This window comes from Alnus glutinosa, chromosome 4 (assembly GCF_958979055.1).
Source record: "Alnus glutinosa chromosome 4, dhAlnGlut1.1, whole genome shotgun sequence".
In the NCBI taxonomy this organism is placed as follows: domain Eukaryota; kingdom Viridiplantae; phylum Streptophyta; class Magnoliopsida; order Fagales; family Betulaceae; genus Alnus; species Alnus glutinosa.
Window position 1 is genome coordinate 22870715 of NC_084889.1, and position 6759 is coordinate 22877473.

A 6759-nucleotide genomic window follows, 5' to 3' on the forward strand; every position below is an offset into this window, starting at 1 on the left:
ATATGCTTGTAATTATTACTAAAAATAGTGTGTACTATACTCCTTAGTTGGTGGACTCATATTTTCACATATGCGGACGTGGCTAACACCACAACCATGTATATTCTAATGCTTTGGGTGCAGGTGCCGCTGATGTCGACGAAGACCCAATGGCTTTATATTTGGGATACTACGACTGAAGCATATCGCAACAATTGTAGGAGTTGGACTTATGGATAGTTCGTATTTTATAAAGACATTTTAGATATGACTTGTGTCACATGTGACACTTATTTTGTACTGCCATTCTTTTGATGTGTAATTAGTATTCTAATTAAGCCTTAAATAGATAGACTATTGTATGGCTCTATTGTTGTAATTAATATATGATAGTTTTATGAGATTTAATTTCTGCTACATAAATATTATTCACTGCATAGATATTATACTCTGATATACCAAGTACATATTATGGGATGTGTATTATGTGTTGGCTTAGTGGCTAATTGTCATGCCACTGTAATGATTCCATTTTGTATATAAAAAAAAAAAAAAGGTTGTCACAATTACCTCCCCTTTGAGCCAGTGTTACTATTGTGAGAGTGCTTAAGAGAGAGAAATGTGTTTTTGCTCTAAGGAGGTTATCCTCTTAGCTTAAACTTGCTTCTTTTTATAGTGTTATGCTATCGTTTGTCTTTATGGATTTTTGACCATAGATTTAGTTATCTAACCGTTATAATGGTGTTAATGTTAGTTTAGTATTAGGTTTGGCTTTTTGATATTTAGACGTTATGTTGCTTGCATGGTGTGCTTCTATCACTTAGGACCGTATTAGGATGTTGTTAAGACCCTAGGTTTTGCTTAGAAGTAGTTTGGGCTTGTTTTGGTTTGAAATTAAGTTTCTGCCAGGAACGAACGTTCGATTCTTCTCCGGGCCGAACGTTAGATCCTTGTGCTTCAAATGATTGTTCCTCGTGTTTTGAACGTTTGAGTATTGTATCCCAAACATTCGTGGGAAAGGCAGAATAGCTATTTTGAACTTGTTATAGCTTATGTAACAACCCGCCTTTTTCAAAAAGGCGTAGGTGAAAATTTTCAATTTTTGCACATGCCATTATTACATCATCAAAGTTATAAAATGGCAGGGGAATATATTTGTAATTATCTAATAGGCTTAACATAGTTAACACTTTAGAACTTCTAATAAAAATACTTCATAATAGATAAGTAAGTGTAATAACTAATTACACATGCGATAATACTTGTGCGACACAGGGCACGAATAATTTACAATCATGTCAACAAGAGTATTGTTAGTATTTTGGCCTCATTCTGTGTTTGGACAAAATCACTTATGTGTAAAGATGCTGTAAACATGGATTCCACTTGTCAGAGCATTTTCAGAAGACTCTGCACTGCGAAAAAGATAGAAGATTTCAGATTCCCTGTCAGCTGTCCGGACAACGTGTCATCTAGTCCGGACGCCCATCTGTCCACTGTTCCATCCGTCCGAATGACGTGTTCATCCCGATCGGACGCCAAATAGACCAGCATCATTCGTCCGAACGACGTATCTTTTCCGTCCGGACCCTACACTGTATCGAGAAGCTTCTGTTCCAGCTTGCATCCCTCTAGACATCTCAGCAGCCCGTCTGGACGCATATCAGTACTCGAAAAGTCTTAGATTCTTTCCAAGTTCCAATAAAGGGAAGATTGATCAACCGTCCGAACGATGTGGTATCTAGTCCGGACACGTGTCTCCTTAAGGTAAGAATCACAATTCAAATATCACCGTTCGGACGCGCGCTCATCAGTTAAGGAAATTGCCGATTCGACTTCAACCGTCCGGACGTCTGCCTTTCTTGGTCCAGACGCACGCATAACAGATATGGAAATTGCGTGTTAAAGAATTGCCATCCGGACGTTCATCCCCCTTGGTCCGGACGCACTAAGCCTTATATGGAAATTACTTGCAGCGGACGTGCAACTGTCCGGACGTCAGTTTCTCACCGTCCGGACGCAGGTCTTAAACAGGAAAGATTTTCAGCAAAATTTTCAAAAAATCCTGTCGCACAGTTGTCCGTCCGGACGACCCAAGTTCACCGTCCGGACAGCGTCCGTACATATTATAGCAGTCGCCCATTCTGCACCTCAGCCTATAAATAGAGGCCCCTAGGCATTGAGAACTGCAAGAATTCGGTATTGAATTCCACAAGAGCTCAGAGAAGTTCAAGATCCCTCTGAAGCCATTTCAAGTGTGCTGTGCTACAACTGAAGTCTATCTTAGAGGTCGGCTCTAAGGTAAGGAATTCCATTGAAGACCCCTTCAAGTAGGAGACATGGTTGGGAAGCGTTCGTGTTGAGTTACACGTTAGAGACCAAGGTACGACCACTGCATCGGTACATGTGAGTGTTACTATCTTGTATCTAGCTTCGTCTTCTGAATAGTGGAATTCCTGGGTTTGGCTGCCCCGGAGTGGTTTTTCTCTTAATTGAGTTTCCACTTCTTCAACAAAAACTATGTGTCTTTTATTTTCCGCTGTGCTTGATTTTTGTTGACACTTGTTGCACACACTTTATCTTTTAGAAGTCAATTTCAATTTTCAATTGGTATCAGAGCTTGGTACACTCTGAGAAGATTAAATTCTTGAGTGTCATTTATTTTTTACTTCTATTTGCTACTATGTCTCAAACTCTTAATTTTGTTCCTACCTTTGATGGTACGAACTATGGCTATTGGAAAGCTCGGATGCGATTCTTTTTAAAATCTATTGACTGTTGGAATATTGTTGAAACTAGTTGGACTAAACTAGAGGATACAACACTCGAGACATTCTCTCTGAAAAACGCCCGACTTTCCAATGATAAAGCCCTCCATGCTTTATGCCAAGCACTTTCTCCTTTTGAATTCGCCAAAATTTCAAACTACGAATCAGCCAAAGAAGCATGGCAAATCTTGGAAACAACATATGAAGGCATGAAACTTGTTAAATCTGCCAAACTTCAAATGTTGATTTCAAGATTTGAAGAAATTAAGATGTTGGAAGAAGAGACCTTTGGAGAGTTTTACTCCAAGATGAGTGACTTGAGGAACTCCATGGTGAGTCTTGGGAAACCTATCTCGGATGTAAAACTCATCCGAAAGATTCTAAGATCTTTGCCTGAGCGTTTCAGAATCAAGGTGACCACCATTGAAGAAAGCAAGGATCTTGAGGAGATGAAGATTGAAGAGCTGGTAGGATCTCTTCGAACATATGAGCTATCTCTGCCCCCGGTCAAGAAGATAAAGACTATTGCTCTAAAGGCTTCCAAGAAGAAGGTAGAAGCATCATCTGAATATGACTCTGAGGATGAAGAAAAGGCTGTGGCTATGTTAGCCAAAAAATTTCAGAAGATTGATGAAAGATGATCGTTTCAAGAAGAAGTTTTCTGAAAGAGTTAAGAAATCTCCCAGAGAAGCTGAACCTGAGGAAGAAGATAAGAAAGATCCCAGAGGACCCCGATGTTTTGAATGCTCAGGCTTTGGGCATATCTGCGCCGATTGTAGGAATCTTAGAAAGGGCAAGGGGAAAGCATATAATGTGACTCTCAGTGATGAGTCAGAAGATGAAGCTCCAGAGTCTGAGAAATTTCTGGCCTTTGTAGCCCCACATGTTGAAGAAGAAGACTCGTATTACTCGGAGCATAGTGATAATGAGGAAGAGCTCAAGGAGGCCTACAAGACACTCTACATAGAGTATGAGAAACTGAGGGAAGGCCGAAAGCAGCACCTTAATGATCTGAATAGTTTGCAGATCGAGAAGAGTTCATTGCTGCTCAAAGTACAAGAGCTTGAGGAAAAGCTACTAGAGACTCAGCTCCAGCTAGAGAGAGTCACTGATGAGAAGCTGACTCGTACGCTGTCTATCCAGAAGAGCTCAAATGACAAAACTGGCCTCGAGTATGTAGCTCTCTCTTCTGATGTTCCTTCTTCCTCAAAGACTGTGTTTGTGAAACCTACAGTCCCAGAGCCTCCTCCCACTGTTGAAGATAAAAAGAAGGAAAATGTCAACAATGATGTTCCAGGCATTCAGGAGCCTCATTCCATCAGAAGACCTCCCATTTGCCATCATTGCGGTCTCAGTGGGCATGTTCGCCCTCAGTGCTCCCTCCTGAAAACACAAAAGGCCAAAGCCAAGAAAGAAGTGCCCAGACAAGCTCATTATGGCACTAGAACTACGGCTCAGCATCAGACTCCATGGCATCAGGCACCTCACCAAGCACTAAGGTATCAGTATCAAGCCCCTTGGTCTCATGCTCCACAGCATCAGCGGCATTAGCAGCGGTTTGTACCAGCCAATCACAGTGGCACCTACAAAAGCAAACCCAAGCAGTTTAGAAGGCTTCAGAAGATGAAAGAAGAGCAATACTCCAGTGAGCCTCCTATCTGGATGCAGAACATGATGGAGTGGATGATGCAGTCCTGCCAGCAACCACCCACTGGAAGGCAGGCATGGGTCAAAAAGGACAGCTACCCCATGAAGGGGTACAGACGCACCTAGCAGTTTTGGGTGTTCATGCTTAGGATTCAGTTCCTAATCCTATGGCATCAAGTTTGATTGCTCAGTTTACTTGACATATTGTTATATGCAATCTAGGAACTAGTTGTGTTTGCCCCCTATATTTCTTGAGAGAACTGTGCAGGTACTTTTTGGGAAGACAGAAAAAGCAGGTCGAGCTACTGTTTTTCTGTAGTGGCATCACTGAGCGTATACAGGTTTGATCTTACCATTGCATATGATATCTTTTCCATATTGCTTGTTGTTTTTTTTTTTTTAAAAAAAAAAAATGGGGAGAATTTGCAGGATTTATTTTCTCTTAGTGTTTTAGATATTGCATGTCTTTTTGCCTGATATCTCAATTCTGTAAGCATTAATCTACTCTGCTTAGATATAATTGAGAGTTTATGACTATATTGGCCAAGTGTTTTTTTGTTTATGCAAAAAGTAGGATAGCTTCTTTTCCTCACCCGATGAAAAAGTGCACTATCCCGGGCTCCCCTAAAGGTACATCTTTCCTTCTCCGACCTCTTTGTTTCTAGACATTTTGGATAAGAGAATAAGTTTTTGATAAGATGACCAAATTGACCTCATGCTAGTTGAACCTAGAGCCTATAAACTTTGGCACTTCCTATAATTTGCAGCACCATAAGAAACAAGCAGTTAATCGTATGAAATCTATGCTTTACAGTATATATTCTCTACTTATGTGCTACATTTGCGTTATGCCTTGCCCTTTACAAGCAAGTAAAACATTTACGTTGTCCTTCATGGTACAAGTAAATCACTTAGGTGTTGCATCGCAGGGGGAGTGTATCAGATGAGGGTGGCTAGGCCATAGTAAGGTTTGACTTTTGGCTTATCTTCCATTTATTTTCTCTCATGTCTAAGAAAATCTAGTTGCTATTGGTCAAAATATTGAAAGTCATACCTTATGGGAAAAGAGTCTTCACACACACACGTGCATTGAGTGAGTTGAGTTGTCTATTTGAAATTTTCTATGACCAGGAAAAATACTTGTGCTAATTAAAATCACAACTCTCTTTTATATCTTTGTTTAGTTTTGAGATGCTCTCTGATTGTGTTATCAGTTGATTATACATGCATGTTCTGACACTGACTTGAGAAAATTTTATCTCTGTAAAATTTTCCTCAGTTTTTCTGGTGTTTCAGTGTGGAGTGTCCGGACGATCCCTCTTGGCGTCCGGACGGGTGGAGTTCAGCAGTTCGGACGGTTCCCATTTTGGAGTCTGAACGGACGGCGTTCCAAAGTCCAGACGGAATCTGTTCCACGTCCGGACGTGAGCTGTCATCCTCGTCCGAACGGGTAATTTAAGTCGTCCAGACGTGCGTAACCGTTTTGCTCCTTTCCAAGGCAGCGCGCGTCTGGACGCCATCAAAACACCGTCCGGACAAGTACCCCACAAAGGTTATAAATTGCCCAGATCGTCGCTTTCTCCCCTCATACCCCACAAACTTTTCTCCTTGGCACCTTGTGAGTACGTTTTTTGTTTAGTTTTTGGAGTGATCTCATTTTCTGTGTGCATTCTCACTCTCATTCCAGGTATTTTTTTCTTGTCTTATTTCTTTCAGATTATTTTACAACTGTTAGATTTTTTTTTTGGAATGTTTTTGGGATATTCACCATGCTGAAATTCCTTGGACTTAATTGTGATATTCTCTGTTTTTATTTTTACAAAAGTCCTTGTTACTGCTGTTATTCTGCCAAATTTTTATTACACTAACAAGAATATTTTTTTTGGATTATTTTTGGCGAAATTCTTGTTGGTTCTTTTGCAGAATGTCTGCCATCAGCTCTCAGCGCCGGATCCGCCAAAGGACAGAGGAAGAGCAGAGTGCCTTCCAAGCCAAGATCATGGACCGCAATGTCCTCGCTGAGCGGAACGTGGTCCGTGCTGACATCATGGTGCCTCCATTGGATAGCATTTACGAGACTATCCAGACCTATCACTGGGGCTACCTCTACACCTGTGCCTGCATCGTCTTCACCAGGCTAGTCAGGCTCTTCTATGCCAACCTTGAGGTGGCTCAGGATGATGAGCATGGGGTGGTACTGCAGTCCACTGTTGACGGACACATCATCACTGTAGATCCCCAGACCATCAATTGGTTCCTCGGAGTACCAGTCCTTGATCTGCCTACCAGTCCTTACAATGAGGTGGTGCTTCCTCCCTATATGGACGATCTCCGAGAGTTCTTCCATGCCGTTCCACAGGGTGAG